Here is a 25,735-nt window from a genome sequence, read left to right on the forward strand (position 1 = left end):
AATTCTAGCCTTGGTTTCTGTAGTATTTTACAAGTATCATTCATAGTAGTATACTAAATAAATTATTGAACATTGCCATGCTACAGTAATGAAGTAAGCTTGAGAGTCCCTGTGCCATTGTGTGTTATTTGATACCCTGATACACAGATTTGCTTTTCTACTGCTTTGGTCTTTGTAAGCAACAGAAGCTATCCCTCAACTTACATATGTCCAGCTTTCTAATTAAACTTTCTGACTGAAAAGTTTGTAGCAAATTTCCCTACTCCTCATTTTAACCAAGGGCATGCCATGATTCAAGTGTAAAACCCCTAATCCTTCACAGGTATTCCCTTGCTGTTTCTGCCCAGGAGAGGGGCTACTAGTACAACACGCTATGGAGTGAGCCCAGCAACAACTGGGAACCATGTCCACCAACAAATCCAGTCCTTCCACGTGCTTTGAAGTGTTTCATGGGGCTAACATGAGGCAGAGACTCTCTTAGATTCCAAAACTTGTCCTGGTGATTGTCATCTGAGTTACTAAGAAAATACAGAATATGCTCGATCAAATGAACCTGAGTATTCCAGTCAGAGAATTAACTGAGCTTCTTGTAAATGTGAAAGGCGGGCTGTTTCTTTTTCTCTGGCCTTAAGCATGTGGGAAAGAAGATCATTTCTAAGCAAAGGGAAAAGGAAATTGTCTCATATTTATTAAATCCTTTTCCTATCAGGAAGTATGCATCAGGATTATATGCTTGGCAAGCTAGAGTACATATTTTGGCACATTTTTCTCTTTGTAACTTTAACAGCCTGCCAGCATTGCAGGCAGCACTAGCAGCAGTCTGTGTCCCAGACAGTTTTGATTATAAATCCCAGTCTCTGCAGCGGGGCAGAAAGCTCTATGGGATGGGTTCTTGGCTCCTTTTCTTTCCCAAGTGCACTGGGGAAAGAGAGGATGGGGGATAGATGGAGAAGGCAAGATGATGGTCGTGCTTCTGCTAACTCCCTCTGCATCCTAGTGAAGTATCCCATGAATAAATATCCTGTGTAAATTTGAGGAGAGCCCAGACTTGTTGTGATGGAACCGATGGTCTGCAATCTAATTGTATCTGAAAGATCTCTAATAAACCATTGTTTGAGTGCACCAACCCCCAGAATTACAAATGGCATTGCCCACACAGGCATTCCAGAAATTGTGGACACAGTCTTTTCTTGGTTATCAAATGAAATGTTAAAGGGTAAATATCTTTTAAAGTTCTGTTGGGACCAAACATAATGTTGTGAACTTTAGTCCTCTGTCACTGCTCAGACCTGTATTGCTAATTGTGCCATTTGAGGTGGCAGTGGCTTCCCCATTTACACAAGAACGAGGGAAAACTAGCTGAGCATCGTGTGTTTGCTGTGAAGATTTTCTGTGAGAATGATGGCCATGCTGCTGAAATAATGTACATTTTTAAAATAAATAAAACTGAATTGTGAAGGGAGGCAAATGCGGAAGAGTAGATGTCCTTGTATGGGAAAGATTCTGAGGAAGAGGCTGGACGTCCAACTACCCTTTGGTTTTCAAGAAGAATTCAGTACCTTTAGTGCTTGTTTCTTTCAGCTACTCAAAGTGATTACATAAGCATGCTTAATAAGGTAGCTAAAGTGTTACGTTAATGCAGTTTGAGTGTTACGTCAACTTCTTGTTCTTCCAAGTCATTTGAATAGAATTCAGTTCTGAAATTTTATGGGAACATTCCATCTACAAATCCATTTTAGCATCATTATCTGGAATGAGTATGGAGAGTAGCAAATCATGGAATTTCATATGTCTTTCCAACTTATGTCTTCAAGCAACTTTTATTGCATTTAAAACTTGTTTTAAAATGTGTAAAACTTACATATTAAAATCTAGGATATTCCCTTTAATATTGAAGTTAATGTTTTTTGTGGATGGGAGAGAAATGTATAAGGAATATTTTGACTAACTTTTGGATTGTAAACTGATTTCATGAAGCAATTAAGTTACATATTTGGGTTTTGGTTAAGATGGGCTTTTTTCTGGAAATATTTTTTTTAAAGCCAGCCAGTTTCTTCTAACACTAAAGAGATTTAAAGTTAGTATCTTAATAAAAAATGGAAGCTTATCTACTGACATTCTTTTTAACCTCATGTAAGCTATATATTGGGGTCTGTTTTTATGGCATGTAAATTTCCTGTCTAGCTATTTGGTTGTGTGAAATGCGTGACACAAATTGTTGGTGCTCCTAGCTTAGTTTTATTATATCTCTTGGTCTGTGGTTTGATCTCAAATGTAGCTTTTTAAGTCTGGAACAAGGAAAGCTGAAGTTACAAAGAGTGAAAAGTCTTGTTACCTTGCATATAGAAGCTACTCTTTGTAATGCAAAGGACTTAGTTTAACAAAACAAATTATTTCTTTTTCCTCAAGGGCAAACTGAAGTGCTGCCAATAGAAGGACTCTTGAAATAACTTCAGTCTTCCACAGGTTCCTTGTATCTGCCACGTGTGAAGTGTTTTGTATCTTTTTCTAATCAAGGTATTGAAGGAGACTTTGTCATGAAGATAAGGGAGGGTTGGTTTGTTTTTTTTTAAATCTAGTATGGAATCTGAAATTGATTTCATAACATCACAAACATGTCAAAGCTATTTCCTGAAGATATTTTACAAGACTAGATTTCTCTGCACAGAGATTCAGGAAGTGGATTCCCAAAGGCAGTACCACAACCTGTTGAGATTGGTCTTTACCTCTAGGTATCTACCTTGAGTCAAGAATTCTGATCTCATTTCTGAGGACTTGGTATTTCACCAGAGATTGTAACCATAGGCAAGGAAAGAAAATTACTTAAATTTAGTTGTATCATGTAGATCATTCAATGAGTTGATGTTAATTAGCAGAAAAGTGTTATTGTGATTTCCCAGACTGTCTCCACTGTGTGTGTAGCATGAAAACAAACAGAAAGGTTTGTTTGATTACTTGTTGTAAGTCCTTTGGCAGCAGCTCTTCATTCAGGAAGCTTCTGCCACTGTACCCAGTTCTGTATTCTGTCTTTTCCTTACCACATTAACAGACTGCTGCTTCAACTTTCTTCACACATCCTACAGAAAGACTGTCTCTTGTTTATTTCCGTTTGCTGTTTAGGTTCTTCTCCTTAAACAACATACCTGAAATCGTTCATTCTAGATATTAGCTGGGGAGTCACATATTAAACCAAAATTGTGTTGAGCAGTTGTAGCCTTACTAGGTGGTACCTAGTAGAAGAAGAGGGAATATCCTTCTTCCAGGTAGGGAATTGCTGTTCATTCAGTTAGTTAAAAATTAGCTTGGTTAGGAATGGGCACACTTGATGTACACTGCAATGAAAAATTTAATGAAAGAGCATTTTAGGCAATTTTTTTTTTGGGAGGGGGGCACCAATTGAGGCTAGATTTAACCGGATGGATACCATAGTTTAAAAAAGGTAGAATCCTTTTTACCAATTCAATCATGCACTTGTTTAGTATTCCTGAATGCAAGTAACAATACTTACTGCTATGATAATGCACAGAAATAACTCTTTGAGATTATTACTGAAAATACTTTATGCCTATGACATTATTCTGGCTAAGCTGCAAAGCTCTTAATGACTGACAGATTGTGGAGAATAGTGGAGTACAATTTTTAAACACTTAAAGAATGAGCCTATGGCTGAGAAGTACTGGCAAGTTGTAGATACTGCAGATACCAAGAAGAGTGTTGAAGGGAAATGCAGATGTTATTACAGTAGTTTTTATAATATATGTGTATGCCCTGAGTCTCTGTAAAATGCAGGTAGCTGATGGCAGCAGTTCAGTTAAGTATAGCTGTAAGCAGAGGGACAGCTGTAAAGGGATGAAGAATTTATAGTATAGCTTTGTAGAGTAATTGCAAGCTTAATGCAGAAGAATGTCTCCTGAGGCGCTTCAGGAGGTTCAAGTGAAATAATTCAGAGTGAATTTAGCAGTAGCTGGAAACAAACTAACTTCTTGTTTTGTTTCAGTAGTAGTAGTAGCAGCCTGCTTTCCTCCTTCTCACCCCCCCCAAATAATGGAGTTTTACTGAAATGCTTCGTTTAAACCCCTGTGCGGGCTCACAGGAATGATCATACAAAAGTTTGCCAAACAGCTGGGGTTTTATAACCAAAAGTTAGTGTTGAGGGCAAAGTCCTAGTTTTGATGTTATTGGAAGGAGGAGGTAGAAACAAAATTTGCCTTTGTTTTACGCTTTGCTTAACAGTTTTTGTCACTGAATTATCTATAGGTGGGGCTGATAAGGGCAGCAAAACCTCAGTCTAAAACTAAAGGCTAAGATTCTCTGGGTGGAGGCTGTGTTTTGTCTGCTTTGGCACAAAGGCTGCAGGAATGGCTGAGGGTGCTAATGCTGAGTGTGGTCTGCAGCCCACTCTGCCTCTGCATCCTGCTCTGTCCTGTCCCTGGATTTATGATGGTGAGGGAGGGTAAGACAACCGTGTGTTGTTGCAATAGCTATCTGTTGCAAAAGGCAGAGGAAAGCTAGAGCAAAGCTTAATTCCTGCAGTATCCATAGCTCTGTTTCTTTTCTGGTTGAAGGTGGTCAGGTTCCTGGGAAGCTGTCAAAGGTTGGTAATTTGGATAGAGAGAAGTCAGGAGCACAATAACAGTAGTGAGGGTGGGGTTATCACTTAACTATGGAAGAAAGGATGGAAGGTGGTACTGGTGCTGCAGCAAAAATGAATTTAACTGGAAAAAGCTAGTTTTCTTAGCACTCCTGGGAGTACTAATTTGTGCTGCCTTGTCCCCAGACTTTCAAAGGAATGGTGTTACTCAGACATGTGACTGATGCCTCTTAACAAAATAGACAAAAACTAAATATCAGCTATGCTTAAAAGTATCTTTGTGATTTACTTTTGAAAATGCATTCATAATAAGTGATATACATTTCTCTGATAGCTTTTCTTAAAATAAGCTTCCTTTTTATTCTTTGGCTTATCAGGATGTTAGGATAAAGGGTTGAAGGAACCTTGAAAAGCTTTAGTTTTTCAATAATGTGTACCACACTTAAAGCTAAGGTAATTTGAGAAATGTGGTGCTTGACCTATGATACTGCTCTAGTTTGCTGTTAGAATTGGAGGAACTAGCCAAACCAGTAAATCCACTGTGTAGAAAACAGTATTCTGGAAAAAAAAACCTTCAACAAATCCTTTATAAATCAAATAAATATGTTACCTACCGTGAAAGTCTTCAGTTTCTCAAAAAAGGGTCAGTGCAGAGTCTTATACTGGAATTTATTCCAGTCTTATAGTGGAATAAAGATGGTTGTGTCATGGCAATAGAAAACTTTTTACTACTAAAGATTTCACTTCTCAGATTTGCTTCTTTCTAATATTTCTGGAGGTATGAAATGTTTACCTTTAAGACTGTTTCCTACTTATAGTGCAATCATTTAAAAATCATAAATATTTATCGTACCTGATATATTACTTGGATGCCAGTCTCGGAGTTGCCCTGATAATGAGTTCTGAGACAATCAAATGTATCTCCTATAACTTCTAATGCATGTAGTGCCATAGAAAGATACTTCTCAGTTTCTGCAATACACTATGCTCAAACTGGAACTGGTTATATATTTATGTTGTATTCCAAAGGCAGCCATGTGTTAGAGATATTGACAAGTCAGTTATTGCAAAGTAACATGCTGTGTGTCCCCGGATGAAATAAGTTTTCCTTGAAAAGTTTATTTCTGTGGAATAACTCTCTCATTGTTGTGTGTAGTCAGATGCGAACCATTGCATTATGTCAGTCTATGCAAATTTTGGAAAGGAGATTAGGAGAGTCTCTCTTGGGTACGGATTTAGTCACTTCATTTCTTTCCTTATAGCAAGTATCCTTTCTATTATATTGAAATTTTCAGAAATAGCCATCATTTTAAATGGACATTGACATGGGTGTGGTTTAACAGTCAGTAGGAAACTAAATTGTTTGTAGTTGTTTAGTGCCATCCTAAAGCAGCGCTGCTGTTTAGTAAACTTCATTGCTCCATGGTTTCACGCCAAGATTTTTGTTTACTGAGAATTCAGGAGTTGCAGACTCTTTCTAGAGAGGGCAAGCATTGTCAGTAATTCATAAGTGGGACTGCTGAGTGCAGTGTGTCCACATGGATTCACTGTTACCTCCAGATGATCCTGTGATGTCCCTAGGGCTACTGGTGATTTAGGTGACCCTGTCTGCCATTGTGATAGCCTGATACTGATAATTAATTTGGAAGGGGACTCTCTTCTAGGCTGCCAGAAGATACATTACCTGTAGTTGTGGACTGTCCGGGACCACACTGTTGCTCAAGGGTAAAAGTTAGTTCGCTTCTCTAAGTCTTATTTATATAAATACATTTGACTTATGCTAAAGTCCATAGAGAATATTTGAAAAACACATTACAGTTCAGACCTAATTCTGAAACTGAAGACTTCTATGAAAGTGACAACTGACAGTTTCTGGGAGTTTATAGATAGCCTGTATTAAATATCTGTATAAGGGTATATATAGTGAGGGACATTGCAGTCAGTGCTTTCTCATAGGAAACAGCTTGTAGTTGGGGAGGTAGCAGAGGCACAAAGTTTAACAGTTAACAAACTAATCATCAAACCACCTTTTTTTTGAAGAGAAGCCTGATAGCCTAATTTTGTGGATGAGATTGCTGGAGTGGACTTTTGTCTTGCTTTGTTTTGTACAGAATTTATATCTATTAATTGAAAAGTGGCAGAATTACATTTTCAGTGTGGTGTGTGAGTCCCAAATGTGAACATTGCTGAGTTAGATGTTCTAACTGTGGCAGGCTTGGTGTATTTGCTTATAGAGGCACTGGTGTGTCTGACCTAATTGGGTCATAAATTCCAGCTTTTGTTCTCAGCCTTTTTTTGAGGGCTCATCAGACTTTAATACTGATTGCTGCATGAAAAATTGGTTCTCACCGAGTACTCTGGAAAAGTCAACAATGGTAACCTTTGGAGCTTGAAAAGATCTTGAAAGGTATTGGCTCGAGTTAGTTACATCATTTTTTTGGGTAATTGCAGTGCTGCTCTATTGCTTTACTATTTTACCTACAAGTTGAATGGTATAGTGATTTGTAGTTTAGTGAAAGTAACCAGAAGTATTGCAATACTAATATTTTTGTGCTTATAAAGAAATAGCTCAAAATTTGTAATTTTCATTTAACTGGAAAAAGTCATATTTCATGATACAAAATATTTCCAGAAGCTAAATTAAATTTTAAAATTTTAATTAAAATTTTAATTAAATTTAATTGGGGAATAGGCATGATGCTCTTCATACCAGTTTTTATGTGTATATATACTTTCTTAAACAACTCTAATATACTGTGGGTTTCTTATGGAAGTCACTTACTAACTTCAATTGTAAAAGCAGTTGCATTCAAAGCACATTTGCTTCTGGCAGCCAAAAACTCACTTAAAGACAAGGAATACTTTAGTAACTGCCTAATACATTGGCTCTGTTAATTAGCTGGAGTACCTTGTATTACATGATTGAGTGTCCGTTGGAGAATTAAATATACTCTGACTCATAGCAAATCTTGCTGTAATAGAAGAGAAATTATCTATGATTTGTCTGGAAATCTTTTCTGTCAGAGAAAGAAATACCTAATCTCTGTATGTTGTGAGAATTGCAATGCTGGCTTGGTCAGGTGAATTGCAAAACACAATGTAATGCAAATCAGAGCATTCCAAATTGTCAGCATATGCAGTACTTCCACAATTTTTCTCCAGATAAATGTGTGAGGCTTTGGCAGGCTGTACAGTGATGTCTGCCATGTCTCCCACATAGGTTGCCCTGTAGCATCCTACTGCTGCCAAAAGGATGGGTGGGTGAGGCTTCTGCACCTTGCCAAGGAACTTAATGGCTGATTGCTTGAAGCAATACTTCTTTAGTTGAGTCTCTTTGTAAACTTAGTTGTAGATCTTTTCTAGGTTTATCTGCATGTCCTGACTGAAAATGTTAACACTGGAAATCTGGGCTTTTTTAACCACAACATTTTTAATTATATCCTGCTTTTAAAATTAAAGAGATGAGAGAACTGTAAGGCTGGATATTGTGCAAGTGTTCTGCACATGGCACACAAAAAGGCAGGATTCAATGAGTTTCTCTGATTAAAACTTTTTTTTCCATGTTTAGTTTCAGCAATTACCAGTTGAAATTTCTTAAAAGGCTGTAGCATTTATGATAATCTGAATAATTTTCTGAACAATCTTTATTATAACAGAAATTTAAATGATGTCACATCTAGGAGGATATTTCCTGAGGAATCCTGGGCAGGATGGCAGATGAGACTATAGTATACAGAATTAGAGAATGGCTGGGGTTGAAAGGGACCCCTGGTGATTGCATAGTCCTACTCCCCTGCTAAAGCAGGTTCACCTACAGCAGGTTGTACAGGATCATGGACAGACAGGTTTTGAATATCTCCAGATCAGGAGAATTCACAGCCTTTCTGGGTAGCCTGTTGCAGTGCTCTGTCACCCTCACAGTAAAGTTTTTCCTCATACTCGGCTGGAACTTCTGTGTTTGAGTTTGTGTTCCTTGTTGTATTATTGGAAACAACTGAAGAGTCTGACCCCATCTTCTTGACACCTGTCCTTAAGATATTTGTGCACATTGATAAGATCATTTAGGTTGTCTCTAGGCCAAACAGTCGCAGCTCTGAGAGAGATGCTTCTGTCCCCTGATCACCTTTGTGGTCCTCACTTTAACTCTCTCCAGTGGCTCCTTGTCTTCTTTGAACTGGGAAGCTCAGAACTGGACACAGAACTCCAGGTGCAGCCTCATTAAGGATGAGTAGAGGGGCAGGATCACTTCCCTCCACCTGCTGGCAATGCTCTTTCTAATACATCCCAGGATAGCATTGGCCTTGTTTGCCACAAGGGCACACTGCTGGTTCATGGACAGCTTGCTGTCCACCTGAATACCCAGGTCCTTGTCGGCAGACCTGCTGCAGGTCAGCTCTTAACTTTTAATGGTGCACAGGGTTATTCCTTTCTGGTCTTTGTTGAACTTCATTGGGCTCCCCTCTGCCCAGCTCTCAAGCCTGTCCAGGTCTTGCTGAGTGGCTTGTATACATTTGTGTGCAAGCATTAAAAAAATGTGTGTACTCACACCTAACTCCTCCATTCTGTTGTAACTGCTAATGCGTAGTGACAATTCTTGGATTAGCAATGTCTGGATCTCTTAGAGCTCATAGATGTTACTTTCATGACTTCATTAACCTGGCACTGTGGGCAGGGCTTGTTAAATGCTTGCAGGTGTATTGGTCTCACTGCTATTTGGCAATTCCTGATTGTCCTACAGCCTGGTAGTTCCCAAGCCTTTTAGCATTTCTTCTGCAGCTTTCAATGGCAGCTGTGCTTTTGGTCACTCAGCACAAGGAGCTGCTTCTGTCAGATGTCCTGTGAGCTACTGTGATGGGATTAAAATGACATTTTCTTCCATAAGCACCTGATTTGGATGAGATATTATTAGTGTAATTTATTAATAAAATTTAAAGTTTTAATTAGCCGGCTGTGTGAGCATGTTTTGAGGTGAATACTAGCCCTACTGCTTGAAGACTTTCTTTTGTTTCTCCTGTGAGACTGGGATGATGAAAGACTGTGAGACTTCTAGACTTAGCCTGTGGATAATCAGAGGTAAGCAATTTGTTTGTTCACAAACTTTCCAGCAGCTCTGTAATGGATCTCTCGTGGCTGATGCATGTGACTATGTTGCTTGTAAATTGACCATGCTTGAGTGCACTGATGATAAAATAAATGAGTGGATTATTTTTCTCAATAGGCTGTTATGACTGACAGTGATTAAATTATGAGAGAGTGCAGAACACATTCCTTGAGTGGCTAAAAAGAGAATTGTCTGTTCAAAGCAGCAGAGAAAGGACATTGGGTTTCTGTGTTCCTATTCTGAAAAACTAAAGTGGTGCATAAAGGAGATGCTGAGTGCTGTCATAGCAATGTAAATTGACAAAGTCATACTTTCAGTTTTGATAAGTGTTAGGAGGTTTGAATTGTTAGATACTAAAGACTTGGAATAGGTCTCCTGCATCATCAAGAATTGAAAATAACACCTTTTTCAAGACTTTGCAAGTACCATTTGGCTTGTTAATCCTGTTGACTTTTAGGGAAACTGGCCCCAAATTCTCTTTTGTTTATTGTATGAAAAAAGCCCAAACCACATAACTTGTATTTAATATAGTTAGTCCAGAAATTTATAACCATTCATTTTTAGTTAATTTTTCTCAATTTAATTGTTTACAATTTCTTTCCACTGTACTGTTACTATATAGTTCAGATTTCCTCATCCAGTGGTAAAGGAACTCTGAAAGCTATTGTAGCTTTTGCATTGCAACAAACAAATGAGCATAATATGTGTGCTTACAACATGCTTTCCTTGCTCTTACATAATATCAGTTTTATTCATAAGTAATGTGATACAGCATATTCGGTAAGTCAAGCATATTTAGAGACTTCATTAAGAATTGCTACTAATCACCTTAAACTTCTTGAGCTCTTTTGATCTGTGCTGCCCAGCATCTTGCCTTTCTTATGTTCCTGAGAAGTGGGAATTGTGTGGCTCTCCAGCAGAGTGCTTGGAGCAGAGAGGCTGCCAGCCTTGTGTAGGGCTGTGTTGGAGTCGGTGTCGTACCATACTGAGGTATCATGAATGGAGGAAGGGATTACAGTAAGGAGAGGAACACTCACCTAGCTCTTTTCTCCTAAAATATTTAATGTTATTGATAGGTCTGATGGTTTAAAAATCTAGTTTAGATATTAATGTTAGGAAAAATTCAAATTGTATTGCACATTGCCAGTTAAGGTGGATTAATCTGTGTGGTCCCTCTGCACTGTGCAGAGAACTAAGCCAGCTAGATTGTTGATTCATTTAGCTGTAGCTATTTCATCTGCAAAAACCACCAAAAAATCTTAAGGGTAGTGAGCAGTCAAGAAAATACAAGCTTAAAATAAAGGGTTGCTAGTGTTCAGTCTTAAATTTATCGAGTAGTTATACACCTCCAATACAAAGGGAGTAATTTGTTTGAAGTGTTTTGGCAAGATGGAACTACCATACATGGTTGTGGACAAAGTTGTTCATTTTGGTTTTATGTGATTCAGCTGCAGTGTTTGTATGAAAAGTTTCCTTGGAGGACTCCTGATCCTGAAGTAGCAAAATACATTAGATATTCATGTGGCACTTGAATGAAGGGCCTGGACTGGGAAATCAGTTTGCGGTTGTTTTGAAATTCAATTCTGTTTATTGAGACACTTTAAGAATGGAAAGTTTGATTCTATAATAATTTAGCCATTATTTTTTCTTTAAAGTTTCATTCACCATGAGTACATACATGATTTCAAGCATGAGAAGAAATCCATGTGTTTAGGGGAAAATTATAGTGCTGTTCAAGTTATTAAACTTACCTAAGATATGAATAGAATAATGAATATTAGTGAATATTATTGTTCTGGTAAATTTTGGGTTACAGCAATATGGATATTTGCTAATATATCCTCTGGGGATCAGAACTTCTTGTATCTTTTTTGGCACTGGTGATATCTAGGTTAAAGCTAGGGAGGGTGTGTTATTTATGTGGAAGACATGCTTCTTAGTCATACTGGAAATAAATCTGTTGGCTCACCAAAACCACCTTTGAGTCAAGATTTCAGTCAAAATTCTCTTACTTCTGCCGAGAATTACTTTCTTTGTCTGCTTGCTGATTACATATTTTTAGTTTCACAAAGGTAAGGAACGGAGTTTAATAAGGGAAATTAAATTTGACAGACTTTCTTTCCAATGGCTTTGTTTACACTCTTTTTTGTATGTTTTCAGAGTGTGTTTATCCTTACGTCAGAAATGGGACTGCAGCTACTCTTAATGTAGTTAAGGATGAGGTACAAAAAATGCTGCAGCTTGGGGTACCAGCCCCAAAATGTAATGGGTATGTGCCAAACCAATACTCTGAGTATTACAGTGACTCCTTTTGAACTGCTGTTAATTGCTGAAGTAGTTTGGGTGGATACAGGCACATCCTTGCTGCTTTGAGATACTGGAGAAAAGCAGCTATAAGAACGTACATTTTCTAGAGATTTGTGATTTTAAAAAGGGAAATGTTGGATAAGAAGTCCATGGTTTTCAGCAGTACCATATTTTGTGATACAGTTAGATCAGCAGAAGAAGTATGGCAAGTACTGATGCTCTTTAGCAGTTACCAATCTAACAACAAGTTTATGTACTGAGGGATGTGACAAGAATAGAGCATCTTCTGTCCTAAGCTGTATGTAGTTTTGTTTGGAAATTAAATGCTGCCTGTTAAGAATTGCTGTGAACATAGATATTTGGATACCAAACTTAAATTCAAAAGAGGGATAGCCCAAGCATCAGTTGGGTACATTTGTACTATTATAGTAACACATTGCAAGCTTCTATCACGCCTGGAAGAATTTATGATGCATCTTCTTACTCTTCAAAATATAGTGACAGACTGTTAGTGCCATGGCAGAGCTGTAAAGGATCCCTGGAATTTCCTGATAGGTGTACCAAGAGATTAGGGAGTAGGATTTGGGAAAAGACCTTGCTGCTTTGTACACTGTAAGTGACCTTATGGGTTGACCACGTGTGCAATTGAGTATCATGACAGCAATGCCAAATGTACCATTACATTACTGCTGAAAAAGACAATCCATTTTAACAACTATGGAACAAAAAGAAATAGAGGCTTTTTGAGAAAAGTCCTGAAAATACCTATGTGCAGGCATATGCACTTAGTTTGACAGAACAGTAAGTACTGCCAACCAATTGAAATCAGACGTTGTATTCTTTAAGATAGTTTTGCCATTGAATCAGTAAAACCTTGTGTTTAGAAATCCTCAGAAATAATACCCTTCTGCAGACTGTGCTGACCTTTTGACATAAAAGGTTTTTCAACCCCTTATTGATGGATTTGGTCAATGAATACAGACTACAGGGCAACTGATACAAGAGTAGGATATGTAACACAGTGGGATACCTGTTCTAGTTGTTTAAGCAATACAACTTCTCTATTTCTGTACGTGGTCAGTTCTAGCTCTATTTAGAACGTGCCTTAAAGTTAGCATCTAACTTGGGGGCTTTTGTTGCTTTGCCATATACAGAACTTAGAATTCCTTGTTATTCTTTTTAGAAAAAAAAACTCTCTTTATTTTTGAAAGATTAAACTGAATACTTTAGAAGGGCTTCACTGATGTCTCACATAAAAACTTGGAACTCTTTAGAAAGTGGCTTTATGGAGTATTGCAGTCACTTCATTAATGAACTTGAAGGTTTTAACATTTTCAAACTAGCTGTCAGATCTGTTTGACCATCTGTAATTAAAGCAGCCTGAAAGAATTTTTAAAACACAGGAATACAAATTTCTATACAAAACAGCCTATTTTTTTTCTCTAAAAATCTTTAATAAATGTTAGCTTTTTTTAATGAACTTAGTTTATAAATGTTAAAAACCTCTCTTGGATCATTCTCAAAGTGCTCAGAGCTAGAAGAAGAAAAACTTGCTGTAACAGAGCTTGTTAAAATTTGTTTGCATTCCTTTTATTCTTGCTGTGTTTCCTGTAGGGATTAAACACTAAGTAGAAGAAATATTGCACAGCTTCCAAGAAACTTCAGTATTCTTTCTTTTTCGGCAGGACCGTAATGCTAGGAATTAATGAAAAGACAAATGGCATCTTTCCCTCTTACAGTTTTTCTTTTGATAATTGATTTTTGTTCCTGCTGGGTTTATTTTCATTTACTTGAGGATGTATTTATTTTCATATACCAAAGGATTACTATGGATTAGTTAGAGCCAATTCTCAAAGTAGTGTCATGGTCAAAATTGAGAGAAGAAAAAGACTGTTCTGTTTCTACCACCTCTGCAGGAGGTCTGCAAGCAGTAAAACCCGCTCCAAGTTGAGTAATGAAGAATATATTTTTTTGCTAAAACTTTATATTTATTCTTTGAACTGGAAAATTTACTCCTCAAATAACCACAGTCCTCCTTTAGAGCGAAGATGAGGGCTATTCTTTGTCTGCCGCGCAGATTGCAGCTCTCCGTGTATTTTAACATGTGCCGAGATTAACGTAGGCTGTGCAGCACAGCATGCACCTAAACCCTGGCTCAGATTGAGCAGTCACAAAATGGATTGCTGACTTAGGCTATTCATCCCAGCCATGACAGTTTAAAGGAGGTCGCTGACAACGTCAACAGAGCATGCAATCCTTTTCTTCTACACGGGCTTTGCCCTGTGGTTTTTGTCAGGCAGAATCAGAGCTATTTAGGTCTGCCACTTTCATCTCCATTACTCAGGGGCTGTTCTGGAAGAGATTCCATATGAAGGGAAGTTTGGTGTTCGTTTTTGATACCTGTAATCCCTTCAGCTAGGGAACACGAAGGTCTTAATAGGCTATAGATCAAGAACATAAATCAATCCATGCTTTTCAAAACAAGATACTTTGGGAGATGTGAGCAGAAAAATCTGGTGATTTGTAATGTTCTCAGATGTTATTACCACTTTGTTTAAAGAGTATTTCTGTCACTTCCCCAGTTATTTGGGATGGTGAAAATGCTCACTGGAATGTATCTTGTGTTGCTCAGAAGAAGAAAAACTGAATCTCTTCAGCTTCCCAGGACATCTTTGTGATATGTTGGCTGAACTGGTTTCCAGTTGCTTCAGGAAGAAAGAAAATCCCAATACTAGATTGTAGTATAGTTCTCATTAAAAAATTAGCTGCAGAAAGCATTCTTTATTTCTGAAGCTGTTTCATTCATATTATGTATTTGCCTGTGGCTTAATTTGTCATTATTTGAATGGCTTTTAAGTACTACATTTGACATGTTTTTTGTTTTGATCAGTTGGCAAATAAGGAGATTCACATAATTTTTGAACAACTTATTTTGCTTGTTCTTCTGTGGATAAGATTTGAAAGAAAAATCCAGCTTGCATATTAAATTGTTTATATTATTTTTGTTCAGGTGAGGTCCTAAACTGCCTGGATGTAAGCCAGGCTCTTGACACAGTTTGGCACTCTGGCTTTCTAGCAATGGAATGGTGATGGAATTAAGAGTGGAAGACATAGTACTTAATTGATAATCAGGAAGGTACTATAAAAAGCAAGTAAGATTAAGTGAAGGTACTAGAGGGGAGGGAGAAGAAAAGAGGATGAAAGAGATGCTTATATGTGAAACTAATATGAAGTAAGAAGGGTTTCAGCATGTCACTAATGGTGAAACCCACACATCATATCTGAAAACAGCCTTGTTTCTATGTCTTGGGAGTTTTAGGGGATCCGTTTCCAATTACAGGATTATGTGCTCCAACATGGTTCTTTCTTTACTGCTTTTGTCTAAATGTCCCTTGATCATATGACTGTAAATAAATTTAAAAGGCCTAAATATTCATTTTACAGTTGAGTAACACAAGCTGGTAATACATTTTCAGAATAAGAATTACATAAATAACTTGAAACCTTTTTGGATAGTTTAGCATATTTTCCATTTTATGTGGAGTATTGTACGATATTTTGTATATTTCACATAATCTTTGTGGGACAAAAAAAATTTTTTTTCTTTAAAAATTTAAAACTCTTACTTGGAAGTCACACCAAGTATGCTGTATTACTTATCTGTATGTCTTGAATGAAACTGAAGGCATTTCTTTTTCTGTTTCCCTTTTCCAGCAAGTTTAATATTTTAAATTATTATCTCAAGTGTTACAGTATACTCTGTAGACATGTGCAGTGTAAAATTCATTCTCCTTTGTTAAAGAAGACAATGAAACACTGTTTTAATTGGCATGAGAAATGCTGCAGTTACTCTGTGCGGAAAGAAGACTGCATATTCATTTTGCTTCAAGTATTGAATTGTTTCTGAGCAAATGTGGTCATGGTGATTAATGAAGTTGCCGGGAATCACGTGATGACAGCAGTACCTCATAGGAGGAATCAGCCAACACAGAATTCTTCACCTGATGAGCATTTGGTTCATTTTGTACATAAATGGGGTGAAATTTATTTCTGTTGAATTGGAATGTATAGTTAATATTTTCTGTTTCCTCCAGACTTGAACTGGACTTCAGATTTTCAGTGATGTCCTACAACATGAATTAGCTTGGAATATTCAACATGAAAATGTATCTCTTGATGTGCACAAACTTTTAGCTTGTGTGGTAGCTTTCAGTAGAAATTGAGCTGGGAATACTTCTGTTCTTGTTTCTAATTTTAAAAGTAAAGAAGCTCATTTCATAACTTTTTGTAGCTTTCATAACTCCTACGTAAACCGTTCTGACACTCTGTACATGTAATGCAATTTTGGAGTATGTTTAGATGACCTCATGGTGTGTAAACAGGTCAAAAAGACTTGTCTCCCCTTTTTCTCTTCTATGTGAAGTTAGGAAGATTGCTATTGTCTAAAGAAAACTAAGCTTCTCCTGTGGACTATCACCCTTATATTTTAGGAGAGAAGTGACCTCTGAGTTTCTGCTGAAAATAAGTTAAAGGCTATGGCTTTGTCCTTAAATGGAACAATTAGAAGTACTTGATGTCAGTGTTTGAGAACAGAGGCCTTGAGAACTATTTTTGTTTTAGTTTTGCTACTGTCCTAGTGAGCATGCCTCAAGTATCACTTTCTCCTCCTAGAGCTCAAGTTTGTCTAGCTCTAAATTTTTTTTGCTAAAATCAGAAATATTTGTTTAGATGGGTCAATTTTATAAGTGCTGCAAAGCACTTAGCTCATCTTCAGATTGATATTTTACACAGGTATTTGGTCGTGGAGCTCTTCAACAGAAAGTAAATCAGATATAATTAGTGATCTGTTTTTAAACCAGAACAAAGCTTACTCTGTAGGAACTGGTGAGCGAAAGATGTAGTTGAATTTTTGAGGTAGCGTGCCTCTAATCTTGATGTTAAATGGAACTTACAGACGTTTAGATAAGCCAGAAAAACAGAAGTGAACTAATCAGAATTCTGTCATTTTATGGAGATACAGTAACACAGTTTTTCCAGGAAGTACGACTTTTCACTTAGTTCAGTAGGCAAAAGCAAGCATTTCCTGCTTAAAAATAAACACATGAAATACTTGCAAGTGCAAAGGAAGGAGTATTCTTGTTTAAAGCTTCCAGCAGAGGAGCAAGTCTTGAGACTTGTCACAAAATTGATGTAAAAGAGTGAAGAAGCTACTCTGGAAGAGCCTTAGAAGTGAGGTGTATGTAGATGCTGGAGCTCCTATGGCCTCGCACTTGAAGGACCCACACTTGGAGATCTTGTGGGCTGACCAGTAGCATCTGTGATATAACATAGCCTGTACTGGAATTATGGTGTCTTCCCACCCTTCCCCCTCTGTGGCCTCACTGCAGCTTTTTGGCTATTAGACAAATCATGACCTCCTTTCCTGTTTTGTCTTCAGCGTCTGTTTCCTGTTTTTTGCTTCCCTCCCTCACCCCACTTTTTTTTTTTTTTTTTACTCCTGACTTTCTGTCCAGTGATGGTGGTGTCTACTTTGTTTCATTGCTAGCTTGCTTTTTCCAAGTTCTGTCTTTATAAAAGAAAGAGAGCAAGAAAGAGTTGAAAGCTATAGCATCAGTCCTTCCCTTCTAGTCAGTTTTTCTATCCAGTTTTTAGTGAATTTATTGAATGTTAACTTGCATGGTATTCATAGTCTCTTCCAAAACTCAAGTCTGTCACATGGATGCATTTCTCCCAGCCAGACAGACACATTTTCTAAGTCCTAGAAACTTTCACACAGTTTTGTTGAAGTTCTTATGTTTTGGCAGAATTCTGAGAGTAGCATGCCTCAGACTTCATCCAGACCCGAGCTCCAGTTCTTCATCTCTGACATCTCACTTGGAGAAATAATTAGGTACTCCTGATTTGTGAAAGAACATGATGTCATTTTAAAGAGTCACAGGACTGTGACTCTTGTCCTTTCAGCTGACACATGCTCTCTATTGCTTCCCCACACAGGAGTATGGTCTTGCAAAAAAACCCAGTTGTTAACCAGTATACCATGGTCAAAAAAAATCTTGAATTAAATTTTGTCTTCACACTTCACCAATTTTGATTTTCTCATTGCTTCATATTTCAAAGTACTTCAGATTTTAAAAATCTAGATGGGACAAGGGACATCAATGACTGTGAGCTCAAACATGATTTTGGATTTAACATCAAATGCATGAGAAGCATACCCATAATACCCGTAAAGAACAGCTGGGTAAATATGCTTTCAGGCATTTCTTCATCAGCACGTGAAATTATGAGGCCAAAAGGAAGCAAGAAACCCCTCAGCCAATGCAGACTGGGAGTGTCACTCAAAGGCTTTTCATTGCAGAGTTCATAGTATTGTGCTGTATGTGTTTGTGATAATAAAATTGTAAGATGATAAATTACTGTCATCTTAAAGCTGTGTTTGCTTAGGACTCTTTCAAAGCTTTGAAACTTTTCATCATGAGAATGAGAGCTGAAAGTACAGCCCAAGAAGGCAGAATAAAGCCTCTGCTTGGCCTGGAAGCTTACTGTGACAGCACACCACCCCCATTTGTATGTGGTCATTAAAGGGCTTTTCTGCAATGGGGGAGGCTGCTTTGGTAAACTGCAGTTTGTGATGCGTATTCTTATATTTATATGGGAATGTAATTAAATTTGTGGTTTGGCAGGACAGCATTCCTTTTTCCTTGTCTACAGGACAGTTCTAAATACTCCTCCCCACCTTGTGCTTGTGGTTCACAAATGAATTATTCTTTTAAATCTTTCTTATCTATTGTCATTCCCTAACTCTCCAAAGAAAAGTTTGTTTAAATAGTTACTCCCTTGGGACTTTCATGCATATCCTGTTATCTGTTTTATATTACAGTCTTTCATGCTGAGAATGTCCTTCCAAAAAGCACAAAACAGCTAAAGCACTTAGATGACTAATAAACATGTTAAGTGCTGAAGTCTAGGCACAAAACCAGCATTATTAGCATTGGGTTTTGCCTTTTTTTTCCATTAAACTTGTTTCTGACCTCTTGATTCAGACATGAACTAGGCTCCTTTCACTTTGTCTCACCTAGGGATGTTGCAGTGGTTGCAGTGTTGTAAGTTGAGAAGCCACTGCCATGAAATGTAGGAAACTTTCAGAAAGTTGCTCGTGTTTTCACTCTTCTGATCAAATACCAGCATTCAGAAGAGCCCACGGGAGTGATGAAGTTTTGGCTGCCAGTTTTATTTGCTCAGCTAAGAGGCATCTCCACTGCTTTTTTGTTGCTTAGGATTGGCAGAACTAACTCCCACAGGAGCAATAGATGCATACTTTTTAGAAGAGCAGTGTTATCTCTGGTTTCAGTACTTCTTATATATTCAGTAAACATAAGTATGTAGGAAATAGTTCGCAGTGTTGGCTTTACATATATTATTTGATGTGCATTATAGTTATTTTGGGTGGGTGGGAAACACTCAGCAAATTGGTTCTGCTTTTTCAAGGGACTGCTTCTGTTCCAGCAGCACATGAAAGACTCAGTTAGCTTGTGCTAGCTGCAAACATGAAAACTAAAATACCGAAACACGACCTCTCAGGTGGCTAACCTCTGAGGTTTGGGGACTGTGGGAGAGCAGTCAGGGAATATTGGATGGATTTTATTCATTGCAGCAGGAGGTGAGAATTATCCTGTTTTTAACTATTGTACTTTTAATTTGTGGTAGCTGTTTTTGGTTTGGTTTGGGATTCTTTTTCGTAAATTGTGTTATACAATTAATAACCTGGTGCTTACTTGCCTGTGCATTGACAGGTTCTTCAACAGATGATTCACATACTGGTAACAACTTACCCAGCAAAGATACAGCTGCAACTTTCCAGCAGAAGTCCAAATATACTTAAGCATATATCTTGAGACATTGTACTTACTTGGAATTTGGACTAAGCTTCTTTAAGATTAATTGCCAGGGGTGTCATATAATCAAGTACTTGAAACTGAATTTATTATTGGTGGAAAGTGTGGCAGTATCAATTTCTGTATTACAACTTGAATCCTGATTCAGGAACAGACACTAAAAAAAGAATTGTGGCAGGAGATGAGTCTCCTGACATCTGCATAAAAAACTTTATAATTTTATTGTCACTTTTTCCAACTCTGTTTCCCTCAGTAATGGCAAACATCTACCAGTATTGTTCAAGTGGCTTGACTAAGAGAACTATGCCCTCTGTGGTGCTTATATTTGACAATAGCAAAAATGAAATGCCCTTTAAAGTGGAACTACAGAGCTGATGTTGCTGCCAAAGTAGTAACTTTTGTGGTTATGTTTAGACCCTAATGCTTTGTAAATATTTGTTGATTGAACTCTGGTCTTGCACATGCCAGAGCAAACTGTCTTACTGCATTTGTCAGTTGTGTTTTGGCTATGGTTCCTGAGTTGGATGAGCTGAAATAAAAAGCTAGCAGGCATTTTGAATGTGATCTCAGTAGCATCCACATCTGTATGACATTCAGCTTCAATGTGCTTGTAAAAAAAAATTTAATGGTTGCATCTGCTTATGAAAATTACTTTTAAACGTGTGTGTGCTGGTCTCTCTCTCTACTGAAAGCACAGACTAGTTGCTTCTCTTTTTTCCCTGACATTGAATCCTGGTATTGCAGAGATTTCTCTTTTTGCATGCTGTTGTGCACTTCCTGAACATGTGAGAGGCTAATAATTCTCTATATGACTTCCACTGAAGAGGAAATGGATACTTGTCAAAACAATGATTTGCATCTGGAATTCCTCCATTCAGGAACTTCATTACACTGGGGCCTTCCAGTTTGCAGTACAAAAAATTCTCAGGTACTCGTACATTATTTTTCACCAGTTGGCAAGTGTTTTGATGAACTATGTTATTGTAAGTGCCTTGTAAGCATACTGCCTGCAAGAGTGAGCATAATGTTGTCAGTATAAAAAGAAGCTGGTTTTAATCTTGCCAATACATTGCAAATAGAAAGAGTGATAGTTGGAAATGGAATTTTTTATTGTGGCATCTAAAAATCAATCACCTCCAAATCAGAATTATGCTGGTCATTTACAGAACCCAAATGGGGTGTTCATTGTCCACCCCCCACAGCTTCTTTATTAAGAATTGGAAAAAAGTAAATGTTTGCCTGTGCTTCAGTGAAATTGTGTGACCATTTGGCAAGGTGGGATAGAGTGGAGGGATAGGAAGGGAGATAGGAGGGACAGCATTGCTCAGAGCAAACGAACGCTCACTGCTGGTTTTAATCTCTAAAACTGTGGTTATCATGAGGGTTTAATGTGAACAGCCAAAACCCACTGAGAACTTGCAGAGTTGATTTTAGAAACAGGGCAGGGATTTTTCTCGAAATCTGTGTTGTTCTTAGTTTGTTGGACAGATAACAGGAAAACAGAGCTGTCTCTTGACCCATGTTCATTTTCTGTCTGCTGGAATGAATTTGGAACTAAATCCCATTTTTCCACTTGAGCATGTCCTTCTCTAGCAGTGTCAGGGCCTGGGTGGGGTCACTTGTTCAATACAGCTTTTCAAAAGGACTGTTGGATTCTCATCAGATTGCAGCACTTTTTTCAGTGCTGGGGAAGAGCACAAAGCTATCTTGATAAACAGATTGTATTTGTGCATAGGTACTCTGGCCAGGACAAATTTCTTGATTTAAATTAATTTGCTGTTTGAGACCCTTTCTTTGCCTTGATATAGCAGTGTATTTGTGGATTGAAAATACAGAAGGAACAGATTTCTATTATCTCTGGGTATGGCAGAGATAGCACAAAGAGAGCTGCAGGGTGTATGTTTGCTTATATGTGACCTCAATTTCCAATCTGGGCATTGCCACTTGGCTACTTATAGTATTTATGTTCTGATTTTCTTGAAGGCCTTGGGGTTGAGTTTTTCATGTTCTATAGGTGCTGTTACAAACATGATGCAGTTTTCACTGAATTTCTTTAGGTTTGGAAAACAGCACTTTGTAACATTATTTTCTTTGTTTTATTACACATTTTTAGACTGCTGCACAGTGTCAGAAGATAAATTTTAACAAAAATAGCTTTTAAAGAATTCTCATGGGTTTTCATGTCTTGTAGTGTTATTTTTCCTTTCTGGAGTTTTCCTTCAACTGACTTACCCATTAAAACTAAACCTTAAAATTGTATATGGATTTCAGTAACCAAGTTATTCACCAGGCAAAATGGAGATGGTCCGTGGCAGGTTTTCTATGGAAAGTCGAGACACTTGGGTGATAAGTATGTGTTGTGCTGCTTTAACAGGAAAAAGGATTTTGAGAAATGGTAATGTTCCAGGACGTAATTTGAGTTTACAGAGAGTAGAGGTGACTTCCTCAGAGTTGCTTTACAGAAATTTGTCAGCATAATAGTTTTATTGTGAAAATATTCTATCTAAACTACAGATACTCACTTTGCAATTTTAGACAGAAGTAGTTTTGTCTGTCACATTCCATTTACTGTCTATATCCTTGATTTTTTTCTTTGCCTTCACAGCAATCTTCAGAATTACACTAGCATTTGTCTTACGTCGTTGTTTCAGAGCTACCTTATAAATTCTCATCATCCTATGTAGGAGCTTGCCAGTCTTTTTATGATGTGTTTTCTGTGTTCTGTGCATTGCAAGGAATGGTTACACAACTACAATAATTTTCTCACAGTATAAAAATGAGTTCTAGAAACTTCAATATTTAAATAAGGACAAGAATGTGTTTGGGAGGGAAATATTACATATTTGCAAGTTATCAAGTGTATGATGGCATGGATATAAACATGAAGGCTCATAAAATACCTGTTCAGTAGTGATAATTTTCATTATCTAGATAAAAGGTTGCTTATGAATGTAGTTTCTGTTAGCTTAGGGGCTGCTAGCCACTGTGACATGCCTGTAATTCCCTGGAAACTAGATTTGATGGGCATAGGATTCTTTGGGAGGACACCACTGTGTGCCATTTCTACTCTTGGAGATAAGCATAGACATTATGTGAATATGTGAATGTATTTAGACACACGTGTTCATGTACACGTGTAACTAATTTTTATTGTCATGGAGTCATGGTTCTCTGTCTGGCTCTGAAGTTATAATTTTTAAAATATGTTATGCTAATGCTTCTGTGAAAACATTCCATCACTTGTCATACTCTGGGAATTACGCTTGAAATTGAAGTATTGTTGCTGTTTAAAGTTTGGCCTTTGAAATGTGCTGCTGACTTTCAGAACTATTATGGCACCATCTGCTGACCAATCCACAGACTGGCAGTGTCAGTTTGCTCACCTGGTTACCTCCTTGAGAATGAGCTCCCAGTTTAGGAGGAAGCCAAAGCAGAATCATGAGGAGAAAGGGCAATTTTTATAAGGACTTACATTTGGGAAAAACTTTTCCTAGGAGACATTATTACAAAGGCAAATGTCTGAATCAATACAGATTTAGTTGTCTACTCACCTGAATTATTGCTTAAACTTCCTCCATGAACTGTGAAGCTTTAAAAGAAGGAATTTGGGGTTTTTTTGGCTATATATGGCACAGGATTGTTTTTGGTAGTCTGTTTTTCAGTGTGTTACCTTCTGAGCCTGCAATGAGGAGCCATGACAGCAAGAGAGACCTGTCCAGGGCCCAGCTCTGGTGGTCTGTCACAGCCTGGGGAGCCAATGGACTGTGACAGGCTTCTGCCCTGGGGCTACTGCAGGGACTCACAAAAAAAGCTGAGTCTGCAGTCTGTCTCTTCAGCCTCTGCAGTTACCCTTGATTTTTGTGCACAGTGATCATCAGGGAAGGAGCAGACTGGAGCAGGGCTTGTCATGTTCAGTGTGTGCAAATAGCTAGGTTTGGGTTCAATTGCAAGATCTCATCATTGATTAATCATTTAAAAATAGGGGATTGGATTTTATGTGTATAAAGGTATTGGATTATGTATATACTTTATATGGTCTTTGACTTTTGTATGATCTATTTTGTTTTAGGATAAATGTGCTTAAAAATTAATGTAATCCAAATTATTAGATTCAGCTTTCAAAGTATGTTTGTAGGTATAAACACTTCTGTGTACTTATACATACAGAGAAGGATGCAAGTCCTTATGGGAGAACTGGGGTGGTTTTGGGTTGACATTTGACTGCAGAACAATATTTAATTGGGAACTCTATGATGTGAATGTTGTAAATTGATCTAAGCCAACTTTAGAGATGTTTTTGCTTTCTTAAGGATCTTAAAATTGAAAACTTCATTCTTTAGTAAAATTTATTCCTTGGTGTTCAGAGCACTCCATGTCTTTTCAATTGTAGCAATACATTTAAATAGTGACTAAAAAGAGAAATTTTATTTATTTTTTGCTTTGTCTGATAAGAGAATGTGTGCAGGTTATATTGACACCTTTAGCAAAATGATGCTAAACAGAATCATGGTATACCATGAGTTTTGTTGTTTATACAGCAATGATAAAATACAAGTTTTAAAATTAGCAAAAATCTAGAATAAAGTTATTTAGTTACTACTTTCAGCCAATTTTGAAATATAAATTATTGTACTCTACAGAAAAGAATTGATTTATGTTTTTGAAAAAATACAGTTGTAGTACCAAGTTCCTCAGATATTACCTACTGTTTAAACCAGATTCTTCTACACTCTAAAATATGAATAACTGTTCCAGCTAGGATTTTACTTCTTTATAGCTTTTATATCAACAAATCTTACATATTGAAAGCAGCAAGCATGAATGATGTGTCCTAACCAACTGTGAAATGCAGATCAGGCTTCTGCTGAGCTTCAGATCAATAATATGACAAGAAATAAACAACTTTATTTGGGAGCATTTTTGCTTTGTTTTAGGCAGTTGAAATACACATGGCCTTGTTTCAGGTTTTCTTGTATATTTTTTCAGATATTAGAAATTTTCTTTGATATATTTTTGGATTTTTTTATGTGTAGCCCATGTGAGACAAATATTTGGAATATTTATGAAGGTAGTGATTTAAAAAATAAATTATTAATACTATGGTGATCCAGAAAATTACCTGACTTGCACAGACATTGGATTTTAGTGCACTGAGCTGTAATTTATTTCTGTAGAAGTAGGTTGATTTTTTTTTCCTTTTGTTTCTATGACATGATGGTTTCTCTGTGAATCCTTACAGACTGATGGAGATAAAACTATCAAAGTGATTTTTATTTCTTTAGTTTGCTGTGAATTTCAGTGACAAACTGAAAAAGGAAGAAACAAGTTTAGGGCTGTGTTTTCTACTTTTATGTACTCAGAAAATAAGTTAAATGAGATCCAGAAATGTATGGTAAAAGGATCTGGATTTGTTCCTCTGTGCTGATAAATAAGAAATACAGAAGCAGTGAATTAAAGCATGCATTATCAAAAAAAACTTGATTTTATTGCAGTTGGTTTTAGTATTGTCTGTGATCTTTGAGCTACACTACTTTTTCCTTTCACTCTCTTTTTTCCTTTTTTTTTAAAACTTCATATTATATTTGATATGTCTTCTATTTCTAGTTTATCTATGGTGCCAGGAATCCTTTTGGTCAGAAAACTAATTTATGCTAGAAGCTGGAAGAAAAGTATCAACCAGCTGACCAGTCTATACACCTGAGAGGAAAGAGTGTAAGGAAAGAATGTAACATGCTTTTCTGCTTTCAGTTGTGAGCTTGGGCCAGCACTAAGTTTCTTCTCAGTGCAATAAAAAGAGAGAGGAAGGGATGAATGGAGAGGAGTGAGAATATCTGTTGTCTT

General features: G+C 37.2%; 1 protein-coding gene across 18 annotated transcripts in view; it reads left to right on the forward strand.

Annotated features, from left to right (window-relative positions):
- The window catches only part of EPB41L2 (erythrocyte membrane protein band 4.1 like 2), a 109,327-nt gene that overhangs the window by 17,891 nt on the left and 65,701 nt on the right, over positions 1–25,735 (forward strand). Inside the window, exon 1 of one of the 18 annotated variants that reach the window (XM_059842090.1) lies at positions 19,641–19,659. The exons of the other annotated variants lie outside the window; for them this stretch is intronic. The gene's annotated coding sequence lies outside the window, so the exon portion shown is untranslated. Of the gene's footprint in view, positions 1–19,640; positions 19,660–25,735 lie in introns of those variants that run through there. 18 annotated transcript variants of the gene reach the window in all.

Source organism: Haemorhous mexicanus, chromosome 3 (genome assembly GCF_027477595.1).
Source record: "Haemorhous mexicanus isolate bHaeMex1 chromosome 3, bHaeMex1.pri, whole genome shotgun sequence".
In the NCBI taxonomy this organism is placed as follows: domain Eukaryota; kingdom Metazoa; phylum Chordata; class Aves; order Passeriformes; family Fringillidae; genus Haemorhous; species Haemorhous mexicanus.